Here is a 17,196-nt window from a genome sequence, read left to right on the forward strand (position 1 = left end):
AGAGAGAGACAGAGAGAAAGGTCTTCCTTTTTGCCATCGGTTCACCCTCCAATGGCCACTGCAGCCAGCGCATCTCGCCGATCCGAAGCCAGAAGCCAGGTGCTTCTCCTGGACTCCCATGCGGGTGCAGGGCCCAAGGACTTGGGCCATCCTCCACTGCCTTCCCGGGCCATAGCAGAGAGCTGGCCTGGAAGAGGGGCAACCGGGATAGAATCCAGCGCCCCAACCGGGACTAGAACCCGGTGTGCTGGCGCCACAAGGTGGAGAATTAGCCTGTTAAGCCACGGTGCCGGCCCAAATCCTCTATTATTCCATGGGACAGCTGATGACTGAACAGGAGGAATAAACTATCAGGATGACAAAACTACCCCATGGCACAGTCCATTTGGCTCTGATTCCAAAGTTCTTCTCCCTGTGCCTGAGTCTTTCTCAACTTTTATTCCATATAGTTTTATCATACCTTAAGATATATTAGGGGCCGGCACTATGGCACAGCGGGTTAACACCCTGGCCTGAAGCACGGGCATCCCATATGGGCGCTGGTTCTAGTCCCAGCTGCTTTTCTTCCAATCCAGCTCTCTGCTATGGCCTGGGAAAGCAGTGGAAGATGGCCCAAATCCTTGGGCCCCTGCACCCACGTGGGAGACCTGGAAGAAGCTCATGGCTCCTGGCTTCGGACTGGCGCAGCTCCGGCCGTTGCAGCCATCTGGGGAGTGAACCAGTGGACGGAAGACCTCTCTTTCTGTCTCTCTCTGCCTCTCCTCTCTCTGTGTAACTCTGACTTTCAAATAAATAAATAAATCTTAAAAAAAAAAAAAAAAAAAAAAAAGATGGCGAGCGCCATGGCTCAATAGGCTAATCCTCTGCCTGTGGCACCGGCACACCAGGTTCTAGTCCTGCTCAGGGTGCTGGATTCTGTCCCGGATGCTCCTCTTCCAGGCCAGCTCTCTGCTGTGGCCCGGGAGTGCAGTAGAGGACGGCCCAAGTGCTTGGGCCCCTGCACCCGCATGGAAGACCAGAAGAAGCACCTGGCTCCTGGCTTTAGATCAGTATGGTGCACCGGCGGCAGCACACCAGCTGCAGCGGCCATTGGGGGGTGAACCAAGGCAAAGGAAGACCTTTCTCTCTCTCTCTCTCTCTCTCTCACTGTCCACTCTGCCTGTCAAAAAAAAAAAAAAAGATATATTAACCCATCAGCTACATGGTCCATAGTTTTAGGCAAATTTTATCCTGACATCTTGAGTAATCAGTTATAGTATCTTTTCAAAGCTGATATTGTAATGTATGCTCATTTTCAAAAATTTTCAGATACAAAAGTACATTATGAAAGCTTAGTCTCTGTTCCTTCAACCAGACTCCTGTCACTCCCAGTGACCAATCTACTTCCCCAATGCAGGTTCTGCATAGAGTGTCTTGAGTATCTGTCAACAAAATTCTCTGTGTCATTCTACAGCTTTTAAATAACTAAGGCCTATTCAAATCAGGGCTTCCGTGTATATAAATTTACTCTTAGCTCCACTGTATCTTTCTTAGGTTTGGGTATAAGAAGCAAACACAGGAGAGAAAATAACATAATTTTAAACTATACAATGATTATATTTCATTTTATACCAAACCTGATTACAGCAGAAATGGCCCAGTTGTAAAACAAGACCAGACTCCATGTTCTGTTAAAGGGGAGCAGTCTCTGTGAGCTACCAGCACCCCAACAACTCACCAGACAAGGAAAAGCTGCTTGCACAGTTTTCCCTTGTTCTGCTTCTTCATTCATTTTGTTTTGCTTTTTGATCAAAACCCTGTATGATGAATGTATTTAGTACACCATAAAAGGCATGGAGGTCTTTTAAATGCATATACATACTTATTTTCCACGTTGGAAATGGCAGTAGTTTGATTATTGAATCTTTTCTTTTGTAAAGAGGATTTTTTTTTTTTTTTTTTTTTTTTTTGGATAGTGCATTTACCGACTCTCCTTATGGAGATATCCCTAACATCCAAAAGTTACCGTGAGGCTGTGACAGGCAAACATCCACAGACTCTAATTCAAGGTAGATGGCAGAAGCTCCAAGAATCTGCTCTGCTTCCCTATCCAACCCCTGGCTCCTAAGAATTACCTTAAGAAGAAAAACAAAATTCTACTTCGAAAAACAAAATTCTGCTTCTCCAGGAAAGATAAATTTTTAAAGCTGTTCTCTTGGAAGTTATCCCTATCCAGAACATGCTGACATAGAAGTGATAACAGTTAAATTTAGAAAGTTCCTTCTCAAATCAAAGAATACTGAAGCTGAGAGAAAAAACAGAGCTCATTCTAGCCTATTATTTCATTTTACACAGAAGGAAGCAGAAGTCTAGGAAGGTCAGCTGATGTGTTCAAGGTCATGTGGGAAAATCCATTTGTTTTTCTTCACAAGTATTTATTGAGTATCCACTGTATGTCCAGCACATCCTGGGCAATGGGATGCAGGGATGTGAGTAGCAAAGCCAGGCTTACAGCTCAAGTTCCCGCCTCCATCCCTCCCCTCCCAGTTCTTGCTCTCTCTGCAGGACCTCTGGCCTTGAGTCTTTGAGGATTAGCATTCAGAGTGATAAAAATAAGACCATTTTCTGGAAGATGAACCTCATTTGTTCTCCATTCCTTCTGGCAGGAATCGAAGGACATTTGGGAAGAAGCCAGGGACATGAATGTGTCCTTATTCATAGAGATGACGCCACTGTCCCAGGGCCTGTAACACACAGACCTTGAGTAATTTTATGGATAGCCTTCCCAGATCATGGACCCTCTTGGGAATCAGGAGGATGGTGAGAGCCAGATATAGACACTGCCACCACAGAACATGCACCAAGAAGGGCTGGCTGACCTGCTCGGGGCTGCCAAGAGGGACTTCATCTCCCCAGGAACAGTGAGAAGCCAACAGAGCAACCCACAAAACGGCCCTGGAATCCAACTTTCAACCAATAGCTCACCGATTTCTGTAACAGTTGTATCTATTTTAGCTTCATGACTTACCAGGAATAGTGTGAGGTAAAAGTGACAAATCACTCAAAGTCTTCCAGGTGGAGAAACACAACCTTGACAGGGGAAAATCAGAGAGTCACAAAGCAGGCATGGCTTTGTACATACATAAGATCTTTATATTCCCACCACAACTTTGTCAGCTAAAATAAAACCTGACAATAGGAAACTTCATCCAACACTGACTCTGGACTATCTCTGTGAGTGAGTATTTATTTTCTTAAAAAATACAAACAGAAAAGCAGTTATCAGGGCCAGTGTTGTGGTACAGAGCGTTAAGCTGCCACTTGTGACAATGGCATCCCCTAACAGAGTGCAGGTTCTAGTCCCAGCTGCCCTACCTCTGATCCAGTTTTCTGCTAATGCACCTAGGAAATCAGTGGATGATGACCCGAATTCTTTGGCCCTTGTCACTCATATAGAAGACACAAATGAAGTTCCAGGATCCTGGCTTTAGCCTGACCCAGCTGCAAATTTTGCAGCCATTTGGGGCGAACCAGTGGATGGAAGAGCTTCTCTCTCTCTCTCTCTCCCTATCACTTTGCTCTCCAAAGAAATAATGATTTTTTTTTAAACTAAAAGTAAGTTTATTTTGTTGCAAACAAATTTGAAACACAGGCAGTTTTTCATAATACACATTTTTCATGAATTTTCTGAATGTTGTCTGTGTGATATAATTTTGTCCTCATAAGAATAATTTGAGTTAAATTAAGCAACATTCCTAATGTTAAACATAAATTTCAAGTCAGAATATACTAATAGGGTTTACAAGGCAATAGAGTTAACATTATAATTACTGAGCTGAAAATGAGTTAACAAAATGATGTTTCAGTTCATGTTTCTTAACTATTCATTATACCTATGAATCTAGCGATATTGTACAGAATGTGTAATATTCCTAAATTTACATAATAACTTATTTATTAAATTAACAAATATCTGTTGAGGCATTACTATAACCTGTCAGAAACTATTCTAAATATTTATTTATTTATTAATTTTATTTTTTTCAACTTTTATTTAATAAATATAAATTTCCAAAGTACAACTTTTGAATTATAGCGGCTTTTCCCCCCATAACCTTCCTCCCACCCGCAACCATACCATCTTCCACTCCCTCTCCCATCCCATTCTTCATCAAGATTCATTTTAGAAATAATGATTTGTTTAAAGAAAAGATCATGGAAAATTGGAATTAAAAAATAAGAAGTAACAGATCCCCTCCCCATCAGGAGTTGTCTATCACACACAATCTAGTGTAATAGGGGTTCTTCCAAATATTAAAGAAGGTGCTTTGTGTACTATTTCCCAAAACTTGAATTAATGCATATGCAAATAAGACTCTTTCCTCCTTGCAAGGGGCCCCAAATTATATATATATATAAGTTTGTGGGAGCTTTGTCTGTGTGGTTTTTTTTTTTTTTTTTTTTTTTTTTTTTTCAATTTTAGCCCACAAAATCTGAAGCTAGAACCTCCAACAATGTTGTAAGAGGAGCAGTGAGGTGGAAGCCCGCAGTCTGTGGGGCAAAGATGTGATTTGATACCTGCGAGGCAATAGCTGGGTGGCCCCAAGGCCTAGAAGGAATGAAACCATAAGAATGTGGTCTCCCTTCAGGGACACCCAGGGTTCTCAGGACAGAGGGATGCAGGGCATTTAAAAATATCGTCTTGGTTTTTAGAATTCCATGTGCTTCACTGTTGCACTGCGGGTGTTGGGAACAAGCCACATGTGTATACGGTGTTTTCCTCTAGGTGTGGTCCTGCGCGCGCAGTACCTCATCTGAGGAGTAGGTCAGGAATGCAGCTTCCCAGGCCCACCCAGCAGAGATCTGTCAGGTTCTGCATTTCAAGGAGACCCCTGAGAAAGACCTCCCACCCTGAAGACAGGTTCTGAGTTCCACCTCAGTGAATCTTCCCTTAAGTTGGAGACCCTTGGGCCAAGAAGAGACAGAGATAGAGAGACAGAGATCTTCCATTGCTCGCTCATTTCCCAAATGTCCTCAACAGCCTAAACTGGGCCAGACTGAAGCCTGGAGCCAGTAATTCAGTGTGGGACCCCCATCTGAGGGACCTAAGTGCTTGGGTCATCACCTACTGCTTCCCAGGGCACACATTAGCAGGAAGCTGGAATTGGAAGTGAAGCTGGGACACAAACGAGGCACTCCAACGTTGGATGCAGGCATCTTAAGGGCTGTGCCAAATGTCTGCTGCTATTTTGGTTGTTGTTTCTAAGATTTTATTTATTTATTTGAGAGGCAGAGTTACAGGCAGAGAGAAAGGTTTTCCAACACTGGTTTGCTCCCCAAATGGCCACAATGGCCAGAGCAGAGCCAATCCGAAGTCAGGAGCCAAGAGCTTCCTCCGGGTCTCCTACATGGGTGCAGGGGCCCAAGGACTGCAGGCCCAAGGACTCCAAGGCCTTCAGCAGGGAGCTTGATTAGAAGTGGAGCAGTTGGTACTTGAATTGGCTCCCATATGCGATGCCAGCACAGCAGGCAGAGGCTTAGCCTACTGTGCCACCGTGCCAGCCCCATCCCTATGTTTCAAGGTATAATTTATATACATTGAAATGCACAAATCACCAGGACCTTTTTCTTCTTATCTAAAGCCCCATCTCTTTCAGCAAAAGTCAGGCTCTATTGCCCCTTGAATGGAACTGCTTTCCACGGATTTCCTGCTGTTTCCTGCCCTGAGTTGAATCATTCTTCCCTTGATTTACTTTTGGCGAGGAGAGGAGGGCTGCCTTTTCAGAAAAGGTATCAAGTCTGGCTGCTGCGCTGTTAACTCACTCACCCATGAAATGCAGGCATGCCCTTGCAAACAATCCTTGGGGCCAGTAGTCAGGAGCTCCCCTCCAAAAGTGAAGCTCAGAACCGCCCCGCCACCGCCACCATCCTTGCAGCCTCCCCCAGACTCAATGCTCATTTACTTAGTCCTACTATGTACCAGGTAGTTGCCTATACTTCAGTGCACCTCAAAGAGATCCGAACTCCTAAGACTCTCATTTCCCTTTACAAGCTGGAAAAGAAAATATAAACTTGTCTTCCATGTCCGTGCAGGAGATGAGTCAGCAGAACAGGAAATTCTCCTTGCACAAGCCCTGCTGATCCGTGGGTTGGGTGTGTGTGGTATGGGCCGAGGGCTGGGAAGGGAGCCGGCTGCTCCCCAGAAGCCATTCAGAGAGGTGAACAATGCGAGTTGGCTGGTGAGTTGAGGACTGTTGACACACACCTTGCCAATTAGAATTGTCCCAGCATGTTTTGGGGAAAGCTCAGCTGCTTCCAAATAAGGAACAGGACAAATAAAGAAACTGGTTGTTGCCAATGTCTGGGTGGCTTCAGAATGAGAGGTTAGAGGAGTTAACTAGTGATGAAACAAGATGCACACCAGCCCAGCTTTCAGGGACATTTAAGGAAAGAAGTGACTTAAGGTGGGTTTTAAGGAAGGCCCTTAAATGCCACAAAAGCCCCAGGGATACAAGTAAGCACATGGAGTGAGTTGCAAAAGAAAAAGAGCTTTGGAGTTAGAAATGTCTTCAGGGGGAAGCCAGGACTTGACCAATCTCTAACAACCGTCCACTGAGGACACCCACATTCAAGTACGGGTGTTGCTTCTAACTGGCTGAGACCTGACTTGAATCATTTAATCTCTACAGCCTTCCCTGCCCCTCCCCCACCCCCACTTTCTCATTTGCAAAAGGAAAGCACTACACACAAGGAGCTCCTCCATTTCTAATATCCTGCAGTCCTGTTGAAAAACCAGATTGGGTTAGCATTAACCCCACTCTCTCCTTTCCTCCCTTGGCTTTGCCAATGAGATGAGCAGCAAGAAACAGCTGAGGGGGGCTGTTAGCTAAGCCAGGACTCCAGCATAACTCTTCTGTGGGAATCCAGCCTTGGGGTGTGTGCGCACACATTTCTATTAATACTAGGCGGGGCAGCGAAGGCGGCTGGGCTGTGTCGAGGGAAAGAAGCATTCAGCCAGCGTTCAGCGTTTCAGCTTTGCAGCCCAAAGTGTGCAGCCCGGAGAGGGGAGATTTTGCATACAACAAGGAGGTGGGGAGGAATAAAGGAGCTCAGATTCCAGAACCGAATTTTTAGATGAGAATGCAGTTAGAAGGGTAGGCTGAGAAGGAACTGAGAAGTAAAAACTCCACTGGCGCTTTGAAACAGGGTGTAGCCAGAGCTGATAAAACCTTACCCTGCCACTCCCACTGCCTTTTTACATCCGTCAGGCCTTCCTCTCACCCCGCTGGGACCCATTCTAAATTCTTTCAAGGCTCCACTCCCTCCCCCACACTCCCCCTCCCCCAGCAGAGAAATTATATGGGAGCCGGGGAGGAAGTGACACATTTTCCTGCTTGAATGGAGCAGGCCCCTGCAGCCGCGACTTGGCCTTCGTCAGCAGTCTTATCTCGGGCCCGCCATCGCAGGCGCCTGGTTCCTCATACAATGCTTTCCTCTGGCTGAACCCTTCGAGATGACTGCAAAGCTTTGGAAAGCTCCATGTCAGAGATTCGCCGCATCCGTGCATGGTTCAGGTTCTCAAATGCAACTTCCAGTAATCATCAGACACAGGTAGTGCCTAGAGCTTTGCTGAACAAATGAACTTGCTCTGCCCCTCCTGTTGTGTGGGGTCCTTCGGAGGTGGGATCAGAGAATCACAAGGTTTGCAGTCTTTGAAACCTAAATTTCCATGCCTGCTCAATCACTTCCTCTCTGGGTGAACTTGGGCAAATTACCAGCCCTCTGAACCTCTGTATCTTCCCCTGTGAAAGGAGGGAGATGGGGAATAATTATCTTGCAGGTTCTTACAGGGATTTAATAAAAGACTGGACATGATTTTCTGGAAGTATTACAGATATGCAAGGTGTCCGGCGATCCCGAAGCTACCAAGATACAGTAAGAAGCCTGTTCCCTTTTATCCGTCTTCTTGGACATCCCCACCTGCTATTCCAACCCCCCTGGCTATTTGTTCACTCTAAGCTTAGCACTTAATTTTATGAAGTTATAGTACAGTTTTTTCAGTGGCTCCAGAAATTAAATCAGTATTCTAGTCTAAAACCTCACTGGTAACTTCCAAAATGAATAACTAAATGTGACAATATCAGGATAATGAAACTACATAAAAATGAATTATGAGGTTAAAAGCAACATAGGCAACAATGGCCTCTGGTCATCCCTGTCTGGCTACTGCTTTTGCCTTGCCTAGTGTGTATCTGTATTCTTTCTAGGATTTATCAGAGGAGGATTCTTCAACAAGTTCACGGAGAATGGAATTAAAAGATAAGTTTATTTTGGTACACAAAATATGGAAATGCTTGCATAATTTTTCATAATACACATTCATGAACTTTTTGAAGACTCCATATGCGTAGATTTCAAGTTTTTTTGCACTGAAATAAACTTATCTTTTAATTCAATTTCCCTTGAACTTTTTGCAGTATGTTGTATCGAGTTGTAATTATCTGTTTCCATACAGGTCCCACTAGTCTGCTTCTTCAGGGAAAGGATGATGCCTGCTTTATCTCCAGAATTAGCTTCACAAAAAACCTGGCAGGTGCATAGGATTATTTAATGCATTACTTTGAACCAGCCACTGAACTGGCAGATGAGGACCCCTTCTGCTCACTGATATAGTTCCTGCCTGTAGAATAGTGCTTTGCACATTGCAGGCACTATTAAAAGACAAAAGATTAGTTTTTCAGGTCTTAATTGGCTTTATTTGTGATTCTAGAATTAATCAGCAGTCTGGACCAAGAATGATTTAGAATGCTCCACCGTATCAATATGGGCAGGTTATATTTAAGGGCAGGAAAAGGATGTGACATACAGAAAATGGAAGTGAGGTACAGAGACAGCCCCATTGGTTATAACCCCCATTGGTTATAGCTCAGTCTGTCTCATTAGAACATGGTTATTAGCAAATGGCCACTTGTGATTGGCTGAGACCCAGCTTACGGGAGTAAGTTATAGTCTGTTTACATATCAAGTTAGGTTATATTTCACTAGGTATGAAAAAACCTTTGAGTCAAACTTAAAATATGTATGGAGACAGCTTTAGGACAAACCTAATTCAACAGCACTCGGTAGACAGTATTGTAAATAACATAGTGTTATCCATTATTCAGGCACTGTCAGTTGGCTGCCTTCAAGAAAGGGCTGAATGACTTTTCTCCTGACCTCACATACATGTGTTAGAGAGGGCTAAATAGACCTGGGAAGGGTTTTCTTTTTTATTGAAGGGCACTCTGTACTTTGGTGGTAAGAGGACCTATTTAAATTCCACCAACTGGGTAAGAAACCTACATTAACTGGATGACATTGTTCAACTTATTCCAGTGACAGTTTAACACACCTTTTAGATTACTGTCCCAGGTGCCCCCTGGCTAGCCAGCCCTTTAGGCTTTAGATGGAAAAAGATCACCTCTATGCCCCCATAAATATCTTTTCTCTTTCTCCCAGGTCCATGTTTTGGGCGTCATCTATTGCACAGCTGTGCAAATGAAGGAGGAGGAGGTCAAGGGAGGAGGTGGGAAGCAGGACTATTTTGAACTGGATCAAATATCCCCCACCTCTAGTCAGTGATAAAGGCATCTGCTGCTATGGTTGAATATGGTTTGTGTCCCCCATTAAGGTTCATGTGCTGGGAGGTGGGAGCTCCCTAAGATATTGGAGGCCTGCACTTGGCAGGTAGTTCTCACAGGACTTCTTTTTTTTATTAATTAATTATTTTTAAGAAATACAAATTTCATAAATACAACTTTAGGAATATTCTACCCACCATACCTGCCCTCCCACCCATACTCCCACCCCTTCTTCTTCTCCCTCTCCCCTTCCCAGTCCTATTCTCCATTAAGCTTCATTTTCTTTTTCTTTCTTTCTTTCTTTCTTTCTTTCTTTCTTTCTTTCTTTCTTTCTTTCTTTCTTTCTTTCTTTTGACAGGCAGAGTGGACAGTGAGAGAGAGAGAGACAGAGAGAAAGTCTTCCTTTGCCGTTGGTTCACCCTCCAATGGCCACTGTGGCTGGCATGTTGTGGCCAGGGCACCATACTGATCCAAAGCCAGGAGCCAGGTGTTTCTTCTGGTCTCCCATGCAGGTGCAGGGCCCAAAGACTTGGGCAATCCTCCACTGCACCCCCGGGCCACAGCAGAGAGCTGGACTGGAAGAGGAGCAACCGGGACAGAATCTGGTGCCCCAACCGGGACTAGAACCCAGAGTGCTGGCACCGCAGGTTGGAGGATTAGCCTGTTGAGCCGTGGTGCTGGCTTAGATTCATTTTCTTTTTTTTTTTTTTAACAGGCAGAGTGGACAGTGAGAGAGAGAGAGAGAGAAAGAGAAAGTCTTCCTTTGCCGTTGGTTCACCCTCCAATGGCCACTGTGCTGGCATGCTGTGGCCAGGGCACCATACTGATCCAAAGCCAGGAGCCAGGTGTTTCTTCTGGTCTCCCATGCCGGTGCAGGGCCCAAAGACTTGGGCAATCCTCCACTGCACTCCCGGGCCACAGCAGAGAGCTGGACTGGAAGAGGAGCAACCGGGACAGAATCTGGTGCCCCAACCGGGACTAGAACCCAGAGTGCTGGTGCCGCAGGAGGAGGATTAGCCTGTTGAGCCGTGGTGCTGGCTTAGATTCATTTTCTTTTTTTTTTTTTTTTTCTTTTCTTTCTTTTCTTTTTTAACAGGCAGAGTGGACAGTGAGAGAGGGAGACAGAGAGAAAGTCTTCCTTTGCCGTTGGTTCACCCTCCAGTGGTCGCCGCGGCCGGCACCCTGCGGCCGGCACACCGCACTGATCCAAAGGCAGGAGCCAGGTGCTTCTCCTGGTCTCCCATGGGGTGCAGGGTCCAAGCACTTGGGCCATCCTCCACTGCACTCCCGGGCCATAGCAGAAAGCTGGCCTGGAAGAGGGGCAACCAGGACAGAATCCGGCGCCCCGACGGGGACTAGAACCCGGTGTGCCGGCACCGCTAGGTGGAGGATTAGCCTATTGAGCGGTGGCACCGGCCAGATTCATTTTCAATTAACATTGTACACAGAAGACCAACTCTATACTAAGTAAAGATTTCAACAGTTTGCACACATACTCACACACAAATTGTTTGAGAACTAGTTTTACAGTTAACTCTCATAATACAACTCATTGAGGACAGAGGTCCTGCATGGGAAGTTAGTGCACAGTGACTCCAGTTGTTAATTTATAATTAACACTCTTATGTATGACATCAGTGACCGCCCGAGGCTCTTGACATGACCTGCCTAGGCTACGGAAGCCTTTTATTTTTTTAAATTGTTTTTTCACTTGACAGAGTTAGTGAGAGAGAGAGACAGAGAGAAAGGTCCTCCTTCCGTTGGTTCACCCCCAAATGGCCACTATGGTTGGCGCGCTGTGCTGATCCGAAGCCAGGAGCCAGGTGTTTCTCCTGGTCTCCCATGTGGGTGCAAGGCCCAAGCACTTGGGCCATCCTCCACTGCTTTCCTGAGCCACAGCAGAGAGCTGGACTGGAAAAGGAGCAACCGGGACCAGAACCCAGTGCCCATATGGGATGCCAGCGCTGCAAGCGGAGGATTAGCCAAGTGAACCATGGCGGCGCCCCCTATGGAAGCCTTTTGAACCCACCAACTCCGCAGAGGACTTATTGACAGTTTTCCAGAGAGGTCTGTTATAAAAGCCCACATTTGTCCCCACCCAACCTTTCTCTGCTCCTGGTTCCAGATGTAATCACTTGCTTTCTCCCGGATGCACACCTGCCATCGCTCCATGTGCCATGAGATAATGTAGCCAAGGGGTACACTGCAGAGCATTCCCTAAGCCATTTGGACTTTGAACCTCTAATCTATGAGCTAAATAAACCTCTTCTTCCCAAGTAGCCTGTGTCAGGTATTTCATGACAGTGAGAGCATAGTGGACAAGATTCTGAAACCCTTAGTGGGCAGAGGGACAAGATGGAGAGTCAGAAACACGTGCACTGGGATTGGCATTTGGCCCAGTGGTTAAGACACCAATTTGAGATTTCCACATTCCTTATCAGAGTGTCTGGGTTTGAGTCCTGGCTCCATTTCTTTCTTCCTTCCTTCCTACCGTCCTTCCTTCCTTTCTTTTTATTTTTTGACAGGCAGAGTTTGACAGTGAGAGAGAAGAGAGACAGAGAGAGAGAGTTATAGACAGTGAGAGAGAATGAAAGGTCTTCCTTCCGTTGGTTCACTCCTCTAATGTCCTCCTGGTCTCCCATGTGGGTGCAGGGACCCAAGCACTTGGGCCATCCTCTGCTGTCCTCCCGGGCTACAGCAGAGAGCTGGACTGGAAGAGGAGCAACCGGGACTAGTACCCGGCACTCCAACCAGGACTAGAACCCGGGATGCCGGCACCGCAGGCAGAGGATTAGCCAAGTGAGCCACGGCACCAGCCCTGGCTCCATTTCTGATTCCAGCTTCCTGCTAATATACAACCTAGGAAGCAACAGGTGATGGCTCAAGTAGTTGCATCTCTGTCACCCAAGTGGGAGATTTAGTTTGAGCTCCTAGCTCCTGGCTTCAGCCTTGTCCAGTCCCTGCCATTGCCAACATTTGGAGATGTGAACTAGCAGATGGGAGTGCTCTCTCTCTCTCTTTCTCACTCTCTCTCTCCCCCTCTCAAATAAATAAATAAATATTTAAAAAGTGTGTGTACAAAGAAATGCAAAGTCTGTGAGCAGATAATATCACAAACATGTTGATGACAGGCAAGCATAATGCCACCCAAGTAAGGATGGAACAAAGATGTTGTCATCAGTTTAACCATACAAGTGTGTTCATAGCTATTCTTTTTCTTTTCTATTTTTATGAAAAAAGTTTGTAGTCAACTGAACAACAATCTTGTGACATTTCACAGCATATAAGCAATTCAGCAAACTTTTGACAGTTTAGAAACATACTTAGGTTCTGTGGGACAGTGATGTGTTGCATGTCTGCCATTCCATCCCCCCATGGTTTGTTTATGTCACTGTGTGGCTTCAGCCAAGATCAATAATTTGGCTGCAAGGTCCCCAAAGATGTTCTGCTTAGTGGCAGGGGCGGGCATATCCTTCAACACTGCTGCCCTTGGGGGTACTGCGGAAAAGCGTTCTAGTGAGTCACTGGGGGTGCAAGTGTATGCCACTGAGTTGGAGAAGAAAATTCAGGACTCAACAGTGAAATTCTTCTAATTCAGTGCAAAGCTTTGATGGATCGAAAACATGAGGCATACATGAATATAATAGCGCTTCCATCCATTTTTAGGAGTTGCAGTAACACGATGGAGATAAGAGTTTTAACTTTGCCATGAAGACCATTTCTGTGGAAGGACAGAAGTTCACTCTGAAGGACAGCCAAGGTTCTTACTCTTTGAGAACCAAAGCCATAAAGCATGTTTCCATGCATCACCTGTAGGAAGTGGCTCCTTTGGGAACACCCATGCAGTACCTCCCGATGGGGAAAAAAAAAAAAAAAAAAAAGGCACATATTTCATGACAGCACTTTTAGACTTCCTTCATAGGGATTCAGTTACTCACAAAGAAGACTGAGGCTAGGGCTGGTGTTGTGGTACAGCGAGTTAAGCTGCCACCTAATACACTGCTTATGATACCAGCATCCTTTATTGGAGTGCCGGTTGAGTCCCTACTGCTCTTTCTGCTCCAGCTTCCTGCTAACGTACCTATGAAGGCAGCAGAAGATTGCCCAAGTGCTTGGGCTCCTGCCACCCACTTGGGAGACCTGGAGGGAGTCCTGGCTCCTGGAGTCAGCCTGGCCCAGCCCTGTACTTTGCAGCCTTTTGAGGAGTGAATCACAGAATGGAAGATCTCTCTCTCTCTCCCTGTAACTCTGCCTTTCAAATAAATGAACAAGTCATTAAAAAAGATGAACACTGAGGCTGAATCTTCCAGGTAAAACCAAAACAGCCTGTTTGGCATCTTCAAGGTTTAGAGTCACAAAAAGCATTGTCTCCCAAGAGCACTTAGAAGACAGTTTGTGTTCTCAGCAGCAACTTTTAAGTGACTTGAAATCTGTGAATAAATAGAAATACTGGAGAGAGCAGCAGGAGGAAGAGTTAGGGAAAGGTCAATTACTGGGTACTAAGTTATAGTTAGGCATAAGAAGTTTGGGGTTCTATTTCAAAGTAGGATGACTATAAACAAGGATGGTATACTGTATATTTCTCTAAAAAGAAATTAGTAAAAAGGATTTGGAATGTTTCCACCATAAATAAATGTTAAATGTTTGGGATGGATATGTTTACAGAATTGGACATTACACAATGTATGCATCACATGGTACTCCATAAATATGTGCCATTTTTGTACATAAGTGAAAATAAAGGAAAATGATAGAACATATTTCATTGTATCCTACCCCAGTTCCCTTGATTGTAGAATTGTCTTTCTAATACTGCCAATTGGGCTATTGTCATCTTAAATTTCTTGCTCAGCAGTAACAGTAATAAGACTGAAAAGCAGCACTGGCTTTGCAACAATGAATTTTTTCAAAACCTCTACTCACTGGCCAGTCCACTATCTCCTTTCTGTGACACTTAGTTAAGGATGGACCCTGAAGCCAGATTGTCAGGGTCTGACCCTCAACACTTACATTCCTTAGCTGGGGACCTTGTTGAGTTACTAATGCCCTCTGTGATCCTATTTTATTACCTATAAAATGATTGTAGTAGCACCTACATCATAGGGTTGTTGTGAGACATGAGCGAGTTAATACAGTGAAGTACCACATAATGGAATGTTGGCCAATGACAGACCATGGTGTATGACAAGTGGTCCCACAAGATGCAACCATCTAGTGACGTTGTAGCTGTGGTATTGTAGCTTAGCACATTGCTCATATCTTTGTGATGGTACTGGTGTAAATACATCTATTGAGTTGCCAGTTGTATAAAAGTACAGTACATATACTTACAAGAGTACTTCAAAAAGTTTGTGGAAAATTGGAATTAAAAAAGAATGTATCTTTTCCATGAATTTTTGGAAGAACCCTCATGTGTGTATATCATGTAATACTGGATAGTGATAATAAATGACTATGTTACTGGTCTGTGTATTCACTCTGTTATACTCTTCATTGTTGTCTTAAAGTAGTCCTTCTACTTAAAAAGTAGAATTATCAGTATGCCATGTTATCCAGGTAACAGCCTTAGCAGCTCATGTTTACCACATCTCATGATTGCATATACTAAACTGTATTTTAATGTGTTTGCTACACTATATCTTTTATTGTATATTAGAATGTGCTCCTACTTAAAAAACAAGTTTTTTGCAAAACAGTTTGCAGTATCGTGCTGGCAGTACCTCAGGCATCTCACGTTTACTGTGTCTCTTGATTGCATCAATAAACTACTTTGAGTGCTTGACCCACACCATCTAAAACTGTACAAGTTCATGCTATGATGTTTGTGCAACAACAAAATAATTTAATGATGTTGTCTCAGAATGTGTCTTAGTTGGGGGCTGGTGCTGTAGCCAGTGGATTAAAACCAAGGCCTGCAGTGCTGGCATCCCACATGGGAGCTGGTTTGAATGCTGGCAGCTCCACTTCCAATCCAGCTCCCTGCTAATGTGCCTGGGAAAAGCAGTGGAGGATGGCTCAAGTCCTAGGGCAACTGCACCCACATGGGAGACCCGAAGGAAGCTCCTGGCTCCTGACTTCAGCGTGCCCTAGCTCCATTGTTGTGGCCATTTGGGGAGTGATCCAGCGAATGGAAGATCAGTCAATCTCTCTCTGTGAGTGTGTCTCTCTCTGTAACTCTGCCTTTCAAATAAAGAAATAAATAAATCTTTAAAAAAAAAAAAAAAAGAATGTGTCTTAGTGGGTTCAGCATTGAAGTGCAACATGTTAAGCTGATGCCTGCAATGCCAGCATCCCATGAGAGTGCTGGTTCAATCTGAGCCTGGATGCTCTTCTTCTGGTCCAGCTCCCTGCCATTGTGCCTGGGAAAGCAGTGGAAGATAGCCCAAGTGATTGGGCCCCTGCCACCCCCATGGGAGACCCAGATGGAGTTCCAGGCTCCTAGCTTCAGCCTGGCCCACCCCCAGCTGTTGAGGCTATTTGGGGAGTAAACCAGAGGATGGAAATTTCTCTCTCTGTCTTTCCCTCTCTCTCTGTAACTCTGCCTTTCAAATAAATAAATAAATCCTTTAAAAAAAAAAAAAGTAAGAATGTGTCCTATTGTTAAGCAACATGTGACAGTTTATGTAAAGGGCTTACATCATTGTTAGCAAGTGCAAGGGAGGTATCAGCAGCTTCTATTGCTGTAGTTCTTCCTTTCCCAAAGCACCCAATTCATTTAGTGAGCTCCAGGAGCAGAAACTAGCCATGCTGATGCTTGACATGGCATTCCTGTGGGACAAAATGGGCAGATTTAACCCAATTTAATCAGGGCATAGGGCCTGATAAAAATATAACACTTCATTCTAAGTGATACTTTTAACAAGGAAGACTGACTGATTGATGGGAACTAATCTTCAAGGGCCAGTTTTCTACCAACACAAAGATATTTGTTATCTCAGGCAAATAATCTCATCCGATCTTTTCTTCTCTAACAAATCAGCAGTTTGTGATATATTGGACCATGGACCCCTTTAAAAATCTTAGGAATAGGAAAACTATGTATTTCCTGATCAGAACAGTGCATGTTCACATATGCAGAGTATTTTGCTTGAAATAGCCCAAGAATCACTGACCTCAATTTAGGATTTCCCTGCATATACTTGGGAGAATTTGAAAGGAAAGTTCTGGAACTGAGCTTCTTTCCAAAATTATCTGAGGCTCATCTCCATGGTGACTGTTCAAAATGCCAAGTTCCAGGGCCACACCTTCTTTAGATGAGGCTCAGGATCCAATTATTGTTGCTGTTATTTTTAACTTCTCCCCTTGCCGTGGTTCTCAGCCTTGTCTATAAGTTAGATTCACATATGGAGACTTAAAAGCTCAGTGTCCAAGCGACACTGCAGGCCAAACAAATCAGAATTTCTGCAGAGTAGGACCCAAGCATCAGCAGTGTTGAATTCTCAGATGAGCTGATGTTCAACCAAAGTTGGGAAACAGCTCTAATGCCTTCTCTATAAATGAGACACTCATTCAGTTGATCTGGGCATTCCAGCCTCTTGCAACTCGCGGTATTTTCTTTCCTGAATCTTTTTCTGTGCATGCATATTTCTCTATAAGC

The 17,196-nt window shown here is 44.6% G+C and overlaps 1 long non-coding RNA gene across 1 annotated transcript in view; it reads right to left on the minus strand.

Moving 5' to 3' along the window:
* The window catches only part of LOC133775145 (uncharacterized), a 66,349-nt gene that overhangs the window by 35,324 nt on the left and 13,829 nt on the right, over positions 1-17,196 (minus strand). Inside the window, exon 2 of the long non-coding RNA XR_009868198.1 lies at positions 3,008-3,069. This is a non-coding gene — a long non-coding RNA (uncharacterized LOC133775145). The remainder of the gene's footprint in view (positions 1-3,007; positions 3,070-17,196) is intronic.

This window comes from Lepus europaeus, chromosome 16 (assembly GCF_033115175.1).
Source record: "Lepus europaeus isolate LE1 chromosome 16, mLepTim1.pri, whole genome shotgun sequence".
In the NCBI taxonomy this organism is placed as follows: domain Eukaryota; kingdom Metazoa; phylum Chordata; class Mammalia; order Lagomorpha; family Leporidae; genus Lepus; species Lepus europaeus.